The 22,821-nt window shown below is 45.8% G+C and overlaps 1 protein-coding gene across 1 annotated transcript in view; it reads left to right on the top strand.

The window, feature by feature from the left end:
- Positions 1-22,821, top strand: part of LOC138505058 (mucin-2-like) — an 894,965-nt gene that overhangs the window by 853,991 nt on the left and 18,153 nt on the right. The window lies entirely within an intron of this gene.

Raw genomic sequence — 22,821 nt, 5'->3', positions numbered from 1 at the left:
AACAAAAGTTACAAAATATAATAGAAGTGGAGGGTTAGGCAACTCAGTGGGAAAATAAACACATTCTCGTTCCAACCCCCGAGACTCACGGATCCCTCAGACGGGCCAATGAGCGCCTCCAAAATCTGGTGCTGGATAACACCAAACAAGCCCATTGGGACTCCATAGCGAGAATATACGAATTTGGGGACAAAGTAGGCAAAATGTTAGCATGGCTGGAAAAGAAAGATGAGGGACAACACCATGTCTGAGAGATTTTCACCTCACAAAATGAGAAGTGCCAATCGGAGGCCGAAATAGCCAAAGCTTTTGCTGAATTCTACGCCAAATTATATCAGGCCCCGGCTACTTCACTGGTCCCAACCCTATTGGACGATATTACACTCAGCACAACAGCGAGAGCAATTAGACTCTGATCTCTCTGAAGCAGAAATAGCCGAAGCCCTGACACAACTGCAGGCAGGGAAAACAATGGGCCCTAACAGGTTCCCAGTTGAAACCTGGCAAAAACTAGATGGGAACAAAATGCGCCCCCCCTCCATAGAATGCTGCTTCGCTCCCGTGAACATGGCACCCTTCAACCAGACCTGTGTAAGGCTACCATCGTAGTTATTCCTAAAACGGAAAAACCTCGGAAGAGATGCGCCTCTTATAGGCCCATCTCGCTAATTAATAGTGAAGCCAAAATCCTCGCTAAACTCCTGGCTAACCGGGACATTGCTTTGTATGTAGCTGCCACTGTGCAACATGTATTTGCCTACTGACTGTGATACATCATCACTTGTTGCTGCCGCCATGGAATTTATGGCTGGCACCATGTAGTTGCCTGCTCTGCACTGTATACTGATGCCTCCCTTCAAGATGAGGCTGTGCATCTTGTCTATGCTACATTCATTAACTTTCTGCATTGTTTACTGATGCCGCCCTAACGATGGGGCTGTGCATCATGTCTTTGCCACATATATTGACTTTCTGCTTTGTTAACTGATGCCGCCCTTAAGATGAGGCTGTGCATCATGTCTATGCCACACATATTGACTGTCTGCACTGTATGCCGATACCACCCTTCAAGGTGGGGTTGTGCATCATGTCTGTGCCACATATATTGACTTTCTGCATTGTTTGCTGATGCCCCCCTTAAGATGAGGCTGTGCATCATGTCTTTGCCACATATATTGACTTTCTGCATTGTTTGCTGATGCCGCCCTTAAGATGGGGCTGTGCATCCTGTCTATGCCACACATTTTGACTGTCTGCACTATATGCCGATGCTGCCCTTCAAGATGGGTTGTGCACCATGTCTCTGGCACATATATTGACTTTCTGTATTGTTTACTGATGCCGCCCTTAAGATGGGGCTGTACCTCATGTCTGTGCCACATATATTGATACTCTGAATTGCATGCTGATGCCGACCTTCAAAAGGGGGTTAGGCAAACTGTATTTCTTTGCTAGCACTTATGTAACCAAGATTTCCCATAAGCACCTGTGAAACTAAGTAAGCCTGCTTAACAGCGCTGCGGTGCCCGAGGGTAGTTGTGCGCTTTACAAATGCAAATACATTTTTTTTTAGAAAATAAATCTTGTAAGACCCCTTTCCTGAGGCTCTTCAAGGAGAACGAGTACTTGAAAGTTCACCCTAAGGTTTTACCGAAGGTGGTATTAGAATTCCACTTGAGCCCAAGTATAGATCTCACAGCTTTTTACCCTCTGTCGCATCAGTCTAATGATGAGGAGAGACTCCACAGGTTGGATACCAAGAGGGCACTTAGTTTATGCCTGCTCAGAAATGACTCTTTCAGGAAGGATGGCCAACTATTTATTGCGTACTCCCAATCCAGGTTGGGTGAGCTGTTACCAAACAGACAATCTTTCGCTGGATAGTGCTGTGCATTTTGGAGGGCTATCAGAACGCAGGTCAGGAGGTATCATCCTCTGCCCTCCAGAGGGGTGTGCCAATTAAAGGCTATTTGTTGAGCTGCAACGTGATCTTCTTTACACACATTTGCCAAACATTTCAGCTTAGACATTGCCTGGGGAGCCAATGCTCATTTTGGTAGAGCAGTCCTCCAAGTTTTCCTGGTGTGACTTACAACCCTCCACTGGGGTGGACACTGTAAAGATTGCAATTGTTAGATTGTAATTGGTTATTTATAACGCACTTAATACCCAGAGGTTTCTAAGCGTAGACCGAGGATTGAACCTGCGTCGCCTTGTTTCCACGGCAAGTGTGTTGCCCCCGAGCTATCCTCCCAAGACTTTGGGAGTCTATCAAGATGAGGAATGTGTGGGAGAATACAATCCATTCAAGGAGATTATTACTTACCAGTAATGTTCTTTCTATCGATTCTTCTCCCACAGATTCCTCATCGCCCTCCCAACCGACCCCACTTGGAAATTCATGGGTCTCAATTGCAGTCTGTTGTCACGCTCCTGTGTTCAGATGACATGAAGAAGGAATTCATACACTAGTACAAAAACAATTGTTTATCCAAATTGACACCTTTCATCTGGTTTCATTTGGAAAATAAAATAGAAAAAGAAAGCAAGTAAGTTATTTGCTATTGTTGATGGGTTTTGGCAAAATTGCCCTTCCTCATTGGTGCATGTTCCCTCTCGCAGGCTGAGCTTGGGGGCATACAAGTGGGGACCAGAGGTAATGGGCGTAGGGCAACCATTGTCGAGGAGTGGTGTGGCCGAATACGAGGGAGTCGAAAGACGATGTGGAGCGGCACTATGCCCTCTGTTGAAATATTTTCTGAGCAGCTGACGCTGGATGAATATCTATCAAAATGAGGAATATGTGGGAGAAGAATCTGTGGAAAAAAAACATTACTGATAACTAATTTCTCCTTCTGATGGATGTTGCTCCAATGGATTCCTCATATCCCTGTCAGTCTGTCAGCCTGCCCCTCTGACTAAGAGCACATTCGTATTCTTCTGTCTTTCAACACCCATACAGAGGTACATTACTGTCCTCAAGACAGCTGAGCATGGGGAGAGGAAAAACTATAAACTGAGGTAACGGGCACAGTGCGTGCTATATATACTATCATCGATGTTGCGTTCGGAGGTGGTCATGGCAACCGTCAAAGGACATCAACACCAATGTCGCACAGCGCCCCCTGCTGTTGATTTTCTTTTACAAGACTGCAAAGCAGGTTATGAATATATCTAAGATGAGGAATCCGTCGAGGGAACATCCATCTGAACTAACATTACCAGGGCTAAGTCATTTGTTCTTTGGTGTGTATGCAAGAGCTTTCTGGAAAGACAAATATATCGGCGTTCCATAATAAGAGAAATAAGTCACTAGTAGGTTGGCTCTGGGAATGCTTCACTGGTCAGTTTCTGAGATTTTTTGACAATATTTTACCTGATAATTTTTCTTCACTTTTTTATTTTTATTAGGGACTCTGTCCATCTTGTTCTAGATTTTTAATTGCATTTCAATTATACAATTTCTCCCACCACTTCTAATCCATTCTCAGCTCAGGGTGGCTTACCTTACATGAGTTAGGTAACTTATGTCACCCATAACCCCAGCGACATATTAGGCCACATATTTAGTGAGGTCTATGGAATAAAGATAAATATTGTTGAATCTGTACTCTGGTCAGATCACTTCGTTATAGGTTTTACCAGTGCTCACTCAGGCAAGCACTCTAAATGGAAGGCATCTCCAAAGATAATTACAAAAAATTATAAAAAGAAATCAAAATGTGATTCTTGAACCTTCACATTAATAGGTTGGCCATTTTATCTGTATTTGTGTTACTTAAGATACATGATCAATTGGAAACCTTGCAACGATGGGCGGGCAAAGCTCTGAACAATACACATATATACAGGATTGAAAACAATGTAAACATACGCAGATTAATGAAACTGACATTTCCAAAAACGCCAACCCTGTATTTTATAAAAATCACAATACAATGGCAGGGAAAGCTAAAAGAAGCTTAGAAATGATTTAAGAATTAGATATGTTTTAGTAACTCTACCAAAAGCTAAAAGCAAGAGAGCCTGTCTTAGGGTACAAAGAAGAGAATTCCAAAATATGGAAGCAGCACCTGAGAAGGTATGTTTTGCATTTGGGTTTTCGTCATCTACAGAATCATCAAGATAAATTGATTGTTGCTGTGTGAAGAATGTGCCCCTCTCCCCTAAGCAGGAGGTGTTTTGAAACTAAGTAACTGAGGTGATGCAGAATCAAGTCCTTGTAGATAAATCAGCTCAGTTAGAAAATAATCTAAGAGGGAAATATTAGCCCTGTAAGAGGTTTCTCAATACACATTTAGAAATGAACTAGCCCACCTTTCCGCTGGAATCATTTAATAATAATGTGTGTTCTTATATGCTGCTTTATGCTGAATTCCCACTAACAGACATTAAGTGGTATTGACGGCCCCTTCACTTTCCTCCCTTATGAAACTGAGAGTGAAGGGAGAGTCAGAAACAAAATGAAATTCCTGGCCTCCTCACTCCATCGCCACAGGTTTTCCATTGTGTGTTCTAATTTTACATCAATCAAAGACGCCAGCAATGTATCATGGCTACTAGCATGCCCACACACTAGAATTAACTTACTAGACATAGGGAACATCCACCCCACCTCTCCCACCATTCAGTCAAAACACCCATCCCTTCCCTTTCCCTTGCCCTTGCTCAAACCAATCCATTGAGTAAGTATTCAAGCAAGACCTAAAAATGATGCCCTTTAATTAATTCTTAAATCCTCCACTGAGTTAATGATGGTTAAGACTCCCAAATCTGACCTGGACACACAATTCTTCACAGAGTGCTAGGAAAAAGAGATTACTCCATGCCAACAACTCTTAAACCTGCCAGCCATTGTTAAACCTCTAGATTCAAGCTGGACAGCTAATAACTGGCCCGTTCCTCTATTGCCAGTCATGCCAAAATGTATTTAAAAAGTAGTTTTAATCCAACTTCAAGCCTATTGGGCTCTCCAGAGGCTACCAACCAGGCTAGTTTTAGGACAAAATAAGGAACAGATGCTGTCATCCTACTGGCATTGGATGAAATCCTCAGATCAGGGTCAACTGGCCCTGCTAATTTGGTGGAACTTAGCACAGAATTCGACACACATGACCATCGGCTGCTATTTAGAAATGATCCTCAGTGGCCCGAGATGCAGAAAGGATTTGTCTAGTTTTCTACCTTTTCCGAACAGGAAGGTACAATATCTCAGTGGGGAAATTTCAGCTCCCCGACCCAAAATTACCATCAAGCGTGCAGTGCCATTGTTGTCCGTGATTTTTAACAATTTCATCCAGTCATCATTTTCACTATTCAGGGAAATTGACTTTAGTTTTAAATCATAGGCCGATGACAACCATATTTTTCTTTGAACAGAAGGAATAGAAAGCACGTCCTGCCAAGAAGTTGGGAGGAAGGGCAGACCTGATGAGAGAAAGTGGTCTTCAACCTAGGACTATTAATACATTTTTTTGCCCCGACTAATCTACAGAAGGATACAAATGTCATTCTTCCACTCACACCATTCTTTGAAGTCAGCATAACTATCAAGCTCACTGTCGGGAGAGTGTGAATCCTTGGTCATGATGCCCCAAAAAATTCAGAAAATATGAATTGACCATCTTAATAGACTAACTATACATTGATTATATGTGTCAGCATGATTCATTTGCAACTGAGAAAACTAGTGTTTGGGGCATATATTAATTGCCATCTCAACTACATTAAGAGTTCATATCTTTAGTGCTTCAGAAATAAACATTTCACACATACTTCTGGCTCCTGCCTTGTTCTGGGGCTTAATAAAGAGGACATGCTTCTGCTCCACCTTCCTTTTAGTGGATGTGTGGGTGCCTTCTTCAAAGTTATTCCCTCCACAGCTCGCCTGCATTTCCCTTTTATGCTGTTAAGGCCACTGGGCACTAATCTATTACTACAAACTAGATTTAGATTGGCTCCTGCAAATCTCTCACTGTGAGATTCATTTACGTTCCTGGTTCCCTGGCTTTTTTTCTTCCATCCCAAATCTGCCAGAATCTCCTTTAAGAGCAACACATCTTCAATGAAATTTGGGAGGCGTTTGAGCTGGTCTGGCTGATTTTCATGAAACAAACATACACAAAATAACTTAAAAGTGTTCAGGAAAGGAAAGAGTCGGGTGTGGCTGGGTGCTGGGGTTAGCAAGATGAAATGGAGTCCAATACATCTGTGAATGTTATTCAAGTAGGACAGCACATTATGTAGTAAAATATTCCAGTAGATGAATGTACCCAACTGAAGAGATCTATGTGTAACCAGCAGGTCCCAAGTTCAAATCTGCATAAGAAGAGCTCAGTCTTTAATTCTTCTGGCATTCATCAAATTAGAACATCTGAAGTGGGGTGTGATGATTTGCCATCTGGTGAGAGTGTTAGAGTCATTTTTTGATTTGTATTATTACCTCTGAAGGGGTAATCTGTTGATCCGAATCCCCTTTCATAAGCTCCATGTCAAAGGCATACTGTGTATCTGTGCACTACGGCATCAGTCTCCTGATTTGGAACACATGCTCTACTAGTGGCACAGAGTAGATTCAGAGGTCACAGTTGCCCAATTGATAGCCCGAATGACAAACAAGTCTCTGCAGTGCAGAGGCTGCATTTAAGATATGCATCCCTACAACAAAAGTATGATGATGGGATGTGGTGCATGCTAGTGACAGGATAAACTCTAAAGATAAGCTATGCCTAGGTTAAGGCATGATGCACTACTCGTGATCATTGCAGGCATATTAAATTTGATTTCACGCATGTGTCAGCTCTTGTCAGACAGTTCAGTTGTGAAAGGTGATGTGTATTCTGGCCAAATAGGCTGAGCCTGCCAAAGGACAGAACAGGAACCTGAATGGCCATGCCTCTTCTTTGAGAGGGTAGGTAACACGTTCCCCCAAAAACCGCTGCACAACAGGCAGCTGCCCTGGGCCAAGGCATCAAAGGAACACATTCATTAAAAGGGAGAAGACTCACACCAGGGTGCAGCATTTTTAAATGATTTGATCCTAGTGAGAAGGGGAGGGGTGGGGTTAGTGTAGACACAAGATCTTTTCACAGTGGAGGAAGACTACCACCATCTTGCGTCTCTCTGCCTCAATCTCTTCTTCTTGTCCCCTCCACTTTATCTAGAGCAAAGCACTTTGGGTGTGTTGTCAGAAGGGCAAAGTCCACTTCTTTCAAGAACTGGATTGGACCATTAAGGCAGGATAGCTTTAGTCCAATCACCTGTGGGATTTTACTTTTTTTTTTAAAACATATTTTTATTGAGAGAGTAGGTCAGCAGCAAGATACAACACAAACATATCAAAACATAGCTTAATTATTTTACAGCCTTCATGTTAAGGGAGGAGGGGAAGAGGAAGACATCACAGTTTTCGGACATGAGAGCAGCCAATACAAGAGTAGTAGACTTTGCAGATCAAGGCGAGGACCCGGGTGTTGCATCAGGGTCCGAGTCCAGGTCGCACAGGTAAAAGCGTAGCAATGACCAAATATCCTTGGGGCGACATGGTGACGGAACCGACAATACAAATAGTTCCTCATCGTCATTTACCATACAAAGGTCTTTTAAGAAAGTGGTTCTGGTTGGGGCGGTGGAGGACTTCCAACATTTAAGAATACAGCGTTTGGCAACAATGCAAGAGATGTTAAAGAGTCGCCTCGTGGTTTCCTTTACCTTGCCTATATCGCCCAACAAGTATTTCAGGGGGGAGAGAATCACCGGGATGGCCGTGATATCTTCAAGGAGCCTCGCGACTTCCTTCCAGAACTCCCCAATCAACGGACATGACCAGTACATATGATAAGGCCCCGCATTGGGGGCGTCACATTTGGGACAGGCACCTGTGCAATTTTCCACAAATTTAGCTAATCTGGCAGGGGAATAGTGTAATTGGTTTAAAACTTTGAACTGAATCAGCCGGAGCCCAGCATTCATGGACACTGATCGAGTAAGCTGACAATACCGGGCCCAGCGGACCTCATCTATCTGAGTGCCCACGTCTCGCTCCCAGATTTCTCTCATCGTGTTGCGCGATGGGGAATGGGTCTGCACCAATGAATATAGCATAGAGACCCCCTTGCCATGACCGTCCATAGACACTATTGACCTAATGCATGCATGGGACTGGGGTTCCTGCGGAAATGTCGGCCACTTCGCTGAGAAAGCAGCCCTCATCCTGTAGTATTGAAGGCGTTTAAGCTGGCCCTTCCCTACCGCTTCAGTAAAGCATGTGAGGTCACAGAACTCACCATCAGGGAACATGTCGCGTAGCGTGAAAAGCTTGTTAGGGTCCCAGGATTGCTGGAGGGCTCGATCAAATTTGGGGGAAATGCTGGAGAAGTCCCACAGAGGGACTTTCGGGTCATAGGGGGATTCCAGTCCTAGCCTCTTGTAAATTCTGGCCCAAGCATGAGTGGTCGTGTATACCGGATCGAACGGGCATATGTCCCCATAGCTTGGGTTAAGAAGGACTGAGCGTATGTTGTTTGGGCGAACAGAGTGCTTTTCAATCAATATGTGGGGGGCAGTGTCCTCTGGGTCGAACCAATGCTTTGCAAATTGAGCTTGCGCGCATAAATAATAAAGCTTGAAGTCTGGAGCCGCAATGCCTCCCTGCACGAAAGGCTCAACCATCTTATCCCAACCCATCCTGGCAGTTTTCCCATTCCAGATAAACGAGGAGGCGAGTGATTTAAGTTTCAAGAAGAAGGGTTTACCAGGCCAAAGTGGGATGTTATTGAAGTAATATAGGAGCTTGGGGAGGACCACCATTTTGAGTAACGCAACTCTGCCATACAGGGATAGTGGAAGGCTAGCCCACATCTGAAATTTGGTCGCCAGGGCTGACAACAGTTCGCCATGATTGTGCGTATATAGCAGGGTTTTATCTCTGGCGACCATTATCCCTAGGTAGCGTACCTTGGTAGGGGCAGGTCTAAATCCCTCTATTTCAGCTAGGTCTCCCGTGCCGTCAGTAAGGGGAAATATTTCTGACTTCGGTACATTAATTCTATATCCCGAGTATTCTGAGAATTCATGTATGTCCGACATGATGTGTTGCACATTTTCTTTGGGGTCGCGGACATATAGTAAAGTGTCGTCCGCGTAAAGTGATATTATCTGAGGGGAGCCGGTCATCCTAAGACCTCTGAGTGAGTGGTTCTGACGTATGAATTCCGCCATTGGTTCAATGGTCAGAGTGAAAAGTATGGGCGAGAAGGGGCATCCCTGCCTTGTCCCCCTGTGTAGGTGGAATGACGGGAAGAGAGTGGTGTTAGTCAGGACCTTAGCTGTCGGCTGTGTATATAATAATCGGACACAGTTAATACTGGCCGAGACCAAACCGCTCCAGCACCAGAAAGAGGTATGCCCAGGAAACGGAGTCAAAAGCCTTCTCGGCATCTAATGCGACCACAGCCGCCTTGGCATCTGGGTCTAACTGTGCCATAACATTAAATAGGCGTCTCAGGTTGAGAGCCGTGGATCGGGCTGGTATAAAGCCGGCCTGGTCAGGATGAACCAGGATCGGCAAGTATGACAGGAGTCTGGTGGCCAGCACTTTTGAGAAGATTTTTGCGTCAGTGTTGATTAAAGACAGGGGTCGATAGGACGCCATGTCTTGTGGCGGTCTACGGGGTTTCAAAAGGACAGTGATGATTGCTTCTCGCATCGATTCCGGGAGACCCCGCAGGCTCATTGCCTCTTCCCACACTTTCAGCAGTATCGGGGCCAATTCACTAGAGAATTCTTTGCATAGTTCCGCTGGAAGGCCATCCGAGCCAGGGGAACAGCCGCTCGACAGAGCTTTTATGGCCTCTGCAATCTCCTCTGATGTGATTGGCCTGTCTAGTATATTACGGGTTTCGGCCGTTAATGTGGGAAGGTCGAGATTATCTAGATATTGAAACGTGTCCTCTTTGTTTTTTTTATCGTGGTTGGAATAGAGGGAGGAGTAGAACTCGGTAAAAGCGGAGTTGATGTCTCGGTCTCTGTTTACCGTCCCTCCGGTCGGTGTCTCTATGCTCGGGATCGGGTTATGGTGCCTATCAGTTCTAAGCATGTTGGCCAGGAATCTCCCAGCCTTATTGCTTTCCCCGTATCGTCGGGCTTTGGCTGGTGCAGCCATATAGAGAACTTCTCTATGGGCCAACTTGTGGAATTCTTTTAGCGTAGTATGTATTTACGACAGGGTTCCCTTATCCTGTGTGATGCTGTAGTCAGTCTGTAACAGGTCAATTTTTGTCTCGGCCACCCCCAATTCCTCACGTACCGACTTCAACATACCAGTCGACTTGCCCAGGATGGCTCCCCGGACCCAGGCCTTGAATGCATCCCATAGTGTGGCATAAGTGGCAACCGAACCCTCGTTTAGTTCTAGGAACTCCGCAATCCCTGTATGTAGGGATTTGCATATGTTGGGGTCTTTTAGGATTGCAGGGGGCATCCTCCATCTTCTCGCCCGGGGGGAGACGTCCCTAAAGTTGATGTCAAGCGACACCGGCGAGCGATCCGAAAGAGTACGGGGATGTATATCGCACTGGGAGATCGCCCCAGATAGGGACTGACTAACGATCCAATAGTCAATGCGCGAATGAGAATCGTGCACTGACGAGTAAAAGGTGTATTTCTTCTCGCTTGGGTGTAATGCGCGCCATGCGTCTACCATACCCATCTGTTCCATTAATTGTGTTACTACCAGTGCGGCCTTGGAGGGGGTTCTGGGGACAGTCGATGAGCGATCCAGGGATTGGTCCAATATCATATTGAAGTCACCTCCCCAGAGTATTTGTGTTTCCCCAGATGATGATAGTATATCCAGTATTGTGCAATAAAACTGTGGGTCATCTAAATTGGGACCATAGGTATTAATCAGAAGCACTTGGAGCCCCGCCAATTCCCCCCACACCAGTACGTATCTACCCTGTGGGTCTATTTTGCTGGACTGATATTTAAAACATGATTTGGGGTGTATGAGAGTCAACACTCCTCTGGATTGTGCTGAATATTCTGTATAGTACCTGTGCAACCCCCACCTTGGTAAAAGTTTAGTATTGACCTGCCCAAGCGCGTGTGTCTCTTGCATAAAAAGAATGTGAGGGTTATGGCGTGTGATGTATGCTGTGATCTTCCTTGCCTTAATCGGGTTATTCAACCCTCGGATATTCCAGGAAAGGAGCTTAACATTCAAGCCCTTATTGACCTGTGTCATGGTCGTACCTGAGATTAGGCATACGTCATACTCCCGCCCCAGCCGCGGGGTATCCCGCTGCAAAACCGGTCTCTATTTTAACCGCAATAACAACCCGAAACATGGGTTCCCCCAACAAGCCCGGCATTCCGCACGGCAACACCGTATCCCCATTCCGCTCCCAACCCCCTCCCGCATCATCAACCCCAACTGGATGATGTACCCCTAAAACCATAACCTAGGAACACTCCTGGGGGTGTGAGCTGCACTCATATGACCGCCGACCCAGGAAGTCTGCACGGCTCCATTCCAACAAAAATTTACATTCAGGGCCACCCTGCGGCCTTCAATTTAACACATTATAGCAGTGTGGCATCAGAAAAAACACATCACCCCGCGGGGTCGTCGGGCTCCACCGCGCCCCGGGGCGGCAGATTCTGGTTCCCGGCCCGCACCCGGGTCGGTAGAGGGATGGAGGCTTCAACGTAGAGCATGGCTTCGGTTGGATTTTCAAAAAAGTGAGCCCTGCCTCCATGTTGGATTCTCATTTTCGCTGGGTAGACAAGGGAGTACGGGACCTGGCGAAGTCTCAGTTGTCTCTTGACGGGCTCATAAGATCTCCTAAGTGATTGCACATTGGTGGAAAAGTCCGGATTTATGTGGATTCTGTTGTTTTCATGGAATAGGGTGCCCTTATCCCTGGATAGCGTCCCTGTCCCTATAATTGAGAAGGCGGGCAATTATTGTACGAGGTGGAGCTCCAGGCCTGGGCGGAGGCGCCGATGTACAGTGTGCTCGCTCCACAAGGAAATGGTCCAAAAAGGAGTCGGAACCCAGGAGTTCCTTCAGAAGGGCCTCTACCTGGCGTTCCATAGACCCTTTGCCAAAGGTTTCAGCCACACCAACCAGACGGATATTGTTCCTCCTGGAACGGGATTCCAAATCCTCGCATTTGTCTAGGGTTTTCCAGAGGTCCCCTTTCAACTGGGCAATATTGCGGCCATGTTGTAGTATCGAGTCTTCATTGATAGCGATCCTGCCTTCGGCCTCAGTAATCTGTGTGCTTTCCTTGTCCACCCTCGCCTTCAAGGAGCTGATTGTTGCCCCTATGTCATCCAATTTATGTTCACCGCTAGGAAGCCGTTCTGAACCATAGCCATCAATCGGTCCTCCCTCTCCTCCATTGGCAACTCGGGCTGACTGTCCACTTGCTGCGTCGGGGGCACCATGAACCCGCTGGGCTGGGAATTGGCAAAGGAGTCCATTGGGCCTGTTTTCTTGGGGCGTGCTCCCTTCTACTCGTACCGGACCATGTGTAGATTCAAGTAGACCGCATATTCCAGCGCCTCCAGCCCCGTCCGCCCCAACGTATGGTACGGACTCTATACAGGATTGGTAGTGAGCTTAGACCCAGTTATCGTGCAGGAGAGGTGTGTAAAGGTTATCACCCAGGGAGGGCTGTAGTCGGATAAAATGTCCCCTCCTCGGCAGATCCTGTTCGGGGTGTCCACCCTCCTCATGAGTTGCCCCACCTGTTCTTACTTGTTTTTACGTCCGTCCACTTGTGGAGGGGCACTTCACCAGCGGGAGATATCAGGGGAGCCAAGGGCAGTTCCGCAGGCATGGGAGTCGGATCAACAGTGGCCTGCGTAGCATGGCGGCTGCACACCACGCAGCCGTTGGCGGGGGACCACCACGTTCGCCGCGCCCAGTGTGCGTCGGCGATATATACCAACGTGGCACCCTCACATAAGCCTGCAGCGATGGTCCAATCACCTCCAGGAGTTTGGTCGAAGCGCAGCCTCTCCGACTCGATCCGGCCCCTCCCCCCGCGGCTCCAGGAGAAGTTCGCCCGGAACTCGCGGTTGGCCAATGTCCCAGCCTCCGTCCGCAGGATCTTCAGGGCGGTGTATCTTCAACGCGGTCCGGCGTAGCGGCCCAAATTTTTCCCAGTATGTGCCCACAGTCTTGCACCACAGATCGACGTGCTTCGTTTGTTCCGCGGGTGGCCCTGAGAGAGGATGCGTATCTTGAAGGATTTATAGAAGCCGGAGCTCTGGAACTAGGTGGCCATCTTAGATGTGCGCAACAGCCCCCCCCCGGATTTTACTTTTAAAAGAAGGGGTTTCACACCACTTCTTGAAATCATCTTGGAATTATTTTCTGGACTCCAACCCTCGAAGATTTTGTTTGGCCCCTGTTGGGAGAGCAGTCCTTTCCAGTGTCCAACATTTGTGAGGCGAAGGCAGGTGTTCCAAGGCAGAGACAAATTCAGTCCCCTGGCCATCTCCTGGGAGAATTGGGGGTGGCCTCTGTGCCAGCCACAGCAGTACCCAGGACCTCACCCTTTTAGTGGACCCCTGCAGCTGTGTGCCATCCTCCCCCGTGTTTGGAAGCCCGAGGACAAGGGCCTATCTTGTCCCTGAGTCCCTGGAGTGGGATTCACACGCACCCAAGATTGAACCTGCTAGTTGAGCAAGACCTGCCTCTCTGCTCACTGCAGTGGCACCCAGGACCTCACCGTGATTAAAGTACCCTGCACTTGTGTGCCAGTCTCTCTCATGTTTGGGAGCAAGAGAAAATGGCTCATCTTGTCCACTAGCCTCTGCATTCGGATTGACAGCATCCTGAGTCCCAAAAAACCAAGGGCCTAGTGTTTTTCACTATCAAACTACTTGGAGCCATGTTTTAAGAACCATTCAACATATTTCAACAACCAGGACCCTACGGTGCTGCCTTGTGCACTCTCTTCATCTTCAAATTGATCAGAGAGCATGAAGAAGTCTGATTCAGTGCTGCCAGACCGCCATGAACTGCAGAAAAGGTACCATTGACTGCTAACTGCCCCCCCCCTTGGCCCATTTTATAGCCCTACAGTCTGGTTAGGTCACGTTTATCACTTAAGCATCCAAGAACATATCCTTTATGAACATTCTGATCTTTAATTGCATTTTCTCCCTTCGTCTCATTGCCCATAGTGCTGTATCTGCTATTTTTGCATATTCTGTGTTGTTCTTTCAACAGGGGTGGAATCTTTTTAATGTGTTCTAGTTAGTTAATACTGTACATGGTGTGTGTTTGATTAAAGTATATATTTTTTATAGAACCTTGTTTGGACTTTCCTTTTTCTAGACCTTTATACTTCACTGTTTGTGTTGCTACTCAACCACATTCACACCTCTCTTAACAGTGCCTGTTTTACCTTTATGATTGTGTTGGCTCCTTGGTTTGTAAAGGTATGCGGGCTGAGTGGGCGCTTTAGCCTCTACTCATCCTTGTACTCCTGCAGGGCAGAAGTAATTTCATCAGTTCGAAACATGGGGATTGAAAGATTGCATGTCAGACCAGCAGAGACAGTTCCATGTCAGGAATGGCATGGTCTGCATTTCATCATTCAGAGGTAAACATATTAAGAATTATTGAGATTTATAATTTTAAAATATAGGGAATTCATAAGGCACATGGACCTCTAAAAAGCTTATGGGGTTGGGGATTGAAGTTTAATCCTGCTGATTGTGCATTCATGAGGACAACTATGGTTATTATTTAATAATAGGGAGAGTCCATGGCTTCAGGCCAGTGGCCTCAGAAAGGTCAGTAAGACCAGGCTATGTACCTGGGAAAAACACATAACATATCTATAATAAGAGGTTTATTCTCAAAACATTTGTAGGCACATCTTACCACTTGCGCCCAAAAAAAAATATGCCCTCTTCACAAAGTTCTCTTGAATTTGTGCATCATCGATGCACATATTCAGATTAACTCTTTCATCCCTGTTGCACATTTGCAAAAATAAGGGGGCATTTCTTCACATTTGAATGTGCATCCCGAATTCAGAAATGGGATGCACATTAAAATGTACAGAAAAAAATATTCCCCTCTGCCTCTATGGAGCAGGTGAGGAGTGGAGCTAAATTTGTGATAGGCTCATTTCTGACTCGTTCATGCATTTTTTTAAGTGTGGAACAGCAGCGGCATAAACAGCTGCTGTCCCACTTACATTTACATTACTATCCCACAAACAGGTATAGAAATGCTTAGTCTTTCTTTACACATTTCTCAATGACAGGCCCAGTAAGGGCGCATCATAATGCACTGCCAGCATCCACGTAGATGTTGGGAGTGTCACATATGCTCCTCACATGAATGTATGTATGCAATGTATGCAAGGGGCTGGCTAGCGCCTCATTAGTTCAGCAGCAGCACAGCCCCCTGGAACTCTGCAGGACATTTTTTGAATAAGGTGGCCTGCTCATTTCTCAAAGTAGTGCAAATAAGAAAATGCATCTTCTGCACATTTATATTTGCATTACTTGTTGAGAATTTGGCACTGTTTAAAAAAAGAAAATGGTGGTTTCTATATTAAAGAAACAGCCGGGGGGCGCTGTTGAGCGGTGCATGGATGAGGTCCTAATCCACGTCGCTTCGCGGAGGCTGGCAAACATCCTGGCAGAAACATCCTGAATTTGTGTGCCGTTTGCTGAAAAATGCATTAAATACGCAATCGGAAGGCTTCCTGCGTGGAAGGGACACCCAGACGGTGTGAAATACAGCTAAACTCAGTTACAAAATCAACCCGATGTAAGAAACATCCAGGGCCGGGTGCCATCTTGACGAGACTACTGAGCAGAGACGAGCCGCAGACTCTGACACACGGGACACCCTGTACGAACATTGGTGGAAAAAACACTGCAAGCACATTCGCAGGGGTGGCTGCCCATTTCTGAAAACCGGAAGCCCACCAGTGCAATCGGTGGCTGTGAGCTAGGCACCGCCGAGAGGGAGACAATACAATAGAGAGGCTGCGAGAGACTATCCCCCATCATGCTAGGCATCTAAACGCAAGCAGATCCAGCCTAAGTGGGATCCAAGGATGTGGACCCCAGAGCTGAGTAATAACATAGCTCGGCGGCAGAAATCACAGCGATTGTTACTAATTGTTACTAATTGTAAAACTCTGTGATAGTCGGACCGGAGGGGGAGCTGTTTCTCTCGTAACACCATAAATATAGACTGCAAACTCGCCCCAACAGCCAGACCAGAGGGGAAACTGCATCTGAAAAAGCAGCTGAAACTGACACGTAGATCGGGAAAGGGAACAGCGATTGCACAGGGCATGAAGACATAGGTTGTGGCGGGCCCCGCACCGAGGCAAGGGAAGTGATTGATGACTATCACACGGGGGGGCTATCAAAGTGTACACCTGACAGTCTACTACACTTAGCAGATGGAGCAACGGTAATGGTGATGCTTGCTTCATCAAACAGCAACCCAGGCTGAGTTTACACAGACACCCTCACTCGCGGGGCAAGCCACAACCAGTGGAGGCCACCTGAAACACTCAGAGCCTCATATCCTGAGCGACCCACAGCGATCAAGAGGGGTCCACAGACGCAAGGATACACATAAAGCCCGAGGCTCACCCCGAAGAACAAACGGGCGTACAAAGACAAAGAAAACACATAACAGACCAGGAAGAAACCTGTCTGGAGTGACGCAGAAGGAGAATTAGACATAACACTGACCGAGAAGGTTGGGGACATATTCACAGGAGTCAACTAGACAATCACTCACAAAATGGTGGAAGGCCAACAAAAGATGGAAACGTATGTTTTCCCTAAACCTAAAATGGCCAAACAGACCCATGATCAACAAGAAGGGGACCCAGGCACACCTACAGAGACAGGGGAATGGACCTTAGGGAATCTGTTGACGGCCACTCAGGATACGTGGAAGGTATTGGAAACCAGGATCCAAGAAGTAAGGGTGGATGTGTTGTTGGTGAGAGCAGACCTGGGGAAAGTAAATGAAAGGGTGGCGTCAGCAGAACAACAAATAAGTGACTTGGAGGACGTGGTGGAAACCATGCGCAATAAAATGCAGGGCCTTGTGGGAGCCACGAGGACCCTCCAAGATAGAGCAGACGATTCCAAAGGATGCTCTAGAAGATGTAATATTCGATTGCTGCGGGTACCTGAGCAGATGGAGGGGGACAGCACAGAACCCTTTGTGGAGAAAATAGAACTAGAAACATTACAGCCCTGTGGCCTCTCCAAATTGTTCAGGGTGGAAAGAGCACATAGGGTACCCAGCCGCCCCCCACCTCCAGAAGCAACACCCCGGGCCATAATAGTTAAACTACTCAATTTTAGAGACCGAGATGTGATCCTGCAAGAGGCTCGAAAACTGTGGAATATACAGATCGAAAATGCACGGATCCTGATATTCCCGGACTTCACGCAAGAGGTACAGAGACAAAGACGATCCTTCGACTCTGTAAAAAAGAAACTCAGAGAAAATGGACTTCGATACATGATGTTTTTTCTGGCCAAACTGAAGGTGTTGGCAGACAACCAGTCGCACCTCTTCCTTACACCCAACGAAGACTAGATCTGGATAGAATCCAAATATGGCCAGCCCACCAACCAGGAAGCGTGGAAAGACAGAGAAGACCAAAAGTGATAAAGGCCCAATGAACTGACAAATAACAGAGACATAAACTCAAGAGAAGCAACAATGGAAGGGGCAAGTATAAAGAAAGGGAAATAAGAGAAAAATCTCATAGCAGGCAAAGAGAACTTTTCTTTGGAATGAAAGATAATTCAATAAACCATGGAGGAGGAAGAGGAGGAGCATCAGAGTCTACAGCCAATGTTGAGGCCGAACCCCTGACTGCGACTCCGCCGCCAGTCTCGCCAAAATAAGCGAGACCGAAGGACTGAGCCGTCCAATCTGTACCTATTTTTTGATGTTTAGTGAACTTGAGGCAGGGTATTAGCTCCAGCGAGAAATATGGGGCAATATGGGCAACGAAAGAGGGAGGGAACCGGGAGGGGAGGGCTGGAGTGGGCAGATGAGGGGAAAAGGAAAATGAGTAGAGGGGATAGCACAAACCTATTGAGGACAACACACCATCAACAACTTGATGGCATACAGCATGATTGGTATAACCCGGGAGTGGTTTATGGCTTAGAAGTAAGGGCTACTAAACTTGGTAGTAAAAGGACACAATCAGGAAAACAGAGGGAAACTATGGCAAACCCAACAGAGGGGAAGTCTGGGGGAATGATAATCAAAAACAACTTGAATGTTGATCAAGATAGGAACCTGGAACATACGTGGCATGGGCAGGAGATCTAAGCGCTCTCAGGTCCTACAATTTTTACGCAGACATGGCATTCAAATTGCATTATTACAAGAGATGCACATGATTGAAGAAGATCTGAAAGATCTCCGGAGAAGGTGGGCAGGTACGCTAGCGAGAAGGTCATATTCATCATATTCCCGGGGGGTGCTAATTTGGGTAGATGCCAAAATACCACTACAGCTGGAGACCTCCATGGGAGATGATGGAGGACGCACATTTATCATGCGGGGCACATTAGAGGGACACAATTTATGCATAGTAAACTCGTACGCACCTAACATTGACAATGAAGACTACTTCCAAAAATGGTCAAACTAATAGGCAAAGACAGGCTGGATATTCTCATCTGGGGGGGGTGAATTTTAATTGTTATTTAGACCCTAACATAGACCGGACGGGAACGGGAGACTACCAGTGCCCCCGATCAACACGCTCCCTCAATAGAATGGTACAGGAACTGGACTTGGAGGAACTATGGAGGAGGTCGCATAGAGATGATAGAGAATATTAATTATATTCACCGGTGCAAGGGACACGCTCTCGCCTGTATTACGTATTCACGGGCACCGAGGGTGCACATAGATTTACCCACAGAGAATACTTAGGGAAGGTTAGGCTTTCGCTCTTTGTAACCCTGAGCAAGGTCCTCTTACCGGTAACTAAGACACTTGCTTGCAACAGCGCCTAGATGCCCCTGGGCTCCGCATAGGAATTCTTTTAGAGTGCCCTTCCATTCTTGAGAACAAGCCAACAGAGAGTCCTGCAAACTGCTTTTTTAAGGCCATATTCACTTCTATTCTGTTTCTGCATAATCAACATATTCTGCGGCGCAGTTGTCCTTATTATGCCACAACTGCATTTGTTCAACTCATGAGTCCATGGGCATAATTTCTGTTTGGCCGCTGCTTCTTTTTTCCAAGGTCGTCTTTTAGATTACATTTATAGTTCCTGACTGGGATGTCTATTAACGGTCGCAGCTGTGACCCCCGAGGTCTCCCTTGCTACCCCTGTGGTTTCCTTTGCTACCCCTAAAAAAAAATAGATATATACATATTTGTTTTTAATGTAAGCTCCTGGGCTGTGGCCAACACCATGTGGCTCTTTGTTTTGGAGTGGCTGACTTTTTTGCTCAGGTTCTTAAAAGAAACATGGGGTTCCACAAGTGTAACACTTTGAGCAGTGACCCTAAATAAGAAAGAATAGGAATAACAAATAATTTGTCTTTCTGGAATTCTATACAATAATTGCAAGACTCATTAAAGGATTATTTCAGGCACACTTCAGCGGGGGAGTCACTGATTTAGTGTGTTCTTAAACACCTCACCTCAGCCTTTCATCGTTCTGAGGTCGATAAATGAGTACCTGAGTACCAACACAGGCTGGGTGTATATTTGTTCTATATAAAAGGGCTTAACATTAAGTGCTGTATAATAACATATCATTATCATTTGAACCTGGACGTCTGCTTACATTCAGGTGATCCATTGTTGTCTGAAATGTATATCACATTATAGTGATATCTTATCCATATTTTTCGTAGTGTACTTAGGAACAAGGCTATGTGATGCCACTTCCTGTTTTGCCAAGGGGTGAAAGGTCGTGTTCCATTGCTTCCTGTGATATCACTTTGGGGTAGGGGCCAAATGAGATCACTTCTTGTTATGTCATCAGAGGTCAAGGGTCGTGTGATGTCACTTATGATACCCCTTGCATTTTGGTGAAATTACGTCCCTGGTTCCTGAGAACCCTCATTCTAATTTCATGGTTCAACAGCAGATTCCCTTGATCAGTCAATTCAGATGAAACATTATGTAGGTTTAGCGGATTTGAATCCAGCTCGCTTCAGGACAATATAAGAGAAGGTTTAACACTTGGGTGGCTCCATTACCTGGCTCATTTTCCTCAGCTGTTCCAGAAGCAACAGGAGAGGCAGCAGATGCAAGACTTTGAAGAGGCATATACTAGCTGAGCTATCCGAGAGAGATGCCTGCTTTCTGATGACCAAAACATTTGACTATTGATTAAGAGAGGCACAAAAGACCGACGAATTTCAAGACCTATATCTCCAAAGTCATATCTTTCAAAAGCAACAGACAAGGTTTAGTGTGGTCCCACACTGACAGCCTTAGCTCAGTGATACGGGCACTTACTCTGTCAAAAATAGACTACAGCTATGCTCTTCTGACAGGTCTCAGCAAATGCAAAAAGCACCACTAAAGGCAGTGCTACATACACTGAGCAAGTGTACCTCCAACTGCTTGCCCGAGCAGGGCGTGACAACCAGCAGTACACAAGGGGGTAACCTCGCATTAGAACTCAGGCAGAACCTGAAACCGAGCAGGTTATGTCACAGAAACAGTTAAGGTAATCACCAATGCCATATGCAGCACACAAACAAAGTTGCCGACTTTAAGCGAGGAATACACTGAGTAAGTGTACCTCAAACTGCTCACCCTAGCAGGGTGTGGAACCAGCAGTATACGAGGGGTCACCTCGCAGAAGAACACAGACAAAGCCTGCCACCGAGCAGGTGACGGCACACTTGCAGGGAAGATAATGACATCTGCCACAAGCAGCACCTAAACAAAACTGCCAAGTTTAAGGGAGGAATACACTGAGAAAGTGTACCTCAAACTGCTCACCCCAGCAGGGTGTGGTAACCAGCAGTACACAAGGGTTAACCTCGCATTAGAACTCAGGCAGAACCTGAAACCGAACAGGTTATGGCACCTTCAGTGAAGGCAAATCACCTATGCCCTGTGCAGCGCTTAAATAAACAAATAAATAAATAAATAAATAAAACAGCAGATTGGCAGCGTATGAGGCTCTTCAGTAGGCAAACTAGTGTCAATATAGCTGAAAATATCAATTTAAAAACAAAATAAAAAGTCAAGTTTTTAAATATATATATAAATACATATACATAAATATATAAAATATGTATACAAATCCATATGTACACTGCCAATGGCATGAAGCAAACCCAGGTCTCTGCATGGTAAACCTGCAGCCTCCTTATGGACCCATCTCGCTTATGTGCAAAAACAGAAGCCTTCCTTATACTTAATTAAGGGCCAAGTTAAAGCAGAAACAATATACCCATATATATATAAATAAAGAAAAAAAAATGCATGCTGTAGATATGCTCACTGAAAGAGCTTTACCAACAACAAGAGGGCTGTGCGCCTCTTTTAAAGTTATAATTTTATTTCATAACCCTTTCAGAATTTTGATGTAGGAGGATTGGCTCGAACCCCCAACCTTTCAGGTACAAGTCACAAAGCTTACTGGCTGCACCACAGGCACAATACCCTCCAAGACATGAAAACGAATGAAATGAAATGGGGCCATGCACTGGGACTGAAGCATAAGCTTCACATGGACCAGACCTAGTATTCCCCAGTGTCTCCTAACACAAGGAGGCTTCCTGAAACCACAACAAAGGCCTGTGAGCACCGTGTCTGATCTGAAGCAGTAGCTTCTTATGAGACCAGTGGGCACCGCAGGCCCAGCCTTCAGCACCTGGAATTCCCAGGACAGTAATTAATCAAAGAGGCCTGCACGTGCCTGGAGAGAAGCGGAAGCTTCCATTAGCCCAGCGCGGGTGGGCTAAATAAACACTAGAAAGGAAACATTATCAAACAGGCTTAATAGCCAGTGCGAGCGCTACATTGTGAAAAGAAAACACATTAGCAAAAGTAACGGCGCACACGGCCTTTCCAGATACAATGACAAAACCATAAATATTCCTCACATGATAGAGGAACCCAATAATAATTAAGAAATACATTATATTTACACATTTCTAAGGCCTAATGTACTAACAAGGCCCACTACTGACTAACAAGCAATACACAACGAAAATGAGTGACTTAGCTGTGGTGTCATCAGCAAAGAAAGAGGAGCTGGGTTTAGAGCAATGGACCTATATAAGGAAGGGTCCCTGCTCATTGGTCTCCTGCAGGGCATGGCTGTCCTCCATGATGGATTGGGGAGCTCCCTTACATTGACATTAAACTCTATTTTGTTCTGTTCTTTACAACTTTTTTTGTTTGTAAAAGTTTTTTCTTTGCTTCTGTGGTTTCAGAGTAAAGATTGTAATGCATAATATGAGCCTCCTGTCTTGTCATAGAATAGAAATGCAAAGAAAAGAGTGCAACAAGGATGTATTATGGGTGGGAATGTGTAGAAAAACACATACATTTATCGTACTAATGTGTGTTCCTGGCTGGTACACATAACCAAACAACACCTACAAACTATCCATCCTCATTTGTAGCTTCATTGAAAAGTATTACAGACTCTCATTCTCAGCTACACTATGAAGCTCTTATTTTCATGGCAATAGTTTTGGCTTAAAGGTAATAGCCAAAACTTAAAGGAGACGGGTTCAGTCATCAAAAGTGAACATTTTTATAAATGCTGGTGGCTGATTTGATCTCTGGAG

Source organism: Ambystoma mexicanum, chromosome 11 (genome assembly GCF_040938575.1).
Source record: "Ambystoma mexicanum isolate Mex_15411 chromosome 11, UKY_AmexF1_1, whole genome shotgun sequence".
Taxonomy (NCBI): domain Eukaryota; kingdom Metazoa; phylum Chordata; class Amphibia; order Caudata; family Ambystomatidae; genus Ambystoma; species Ambystoma mexicanum.
This window is presented reverse-complemented; position numbering and strand designations above follow the sequence as displayed.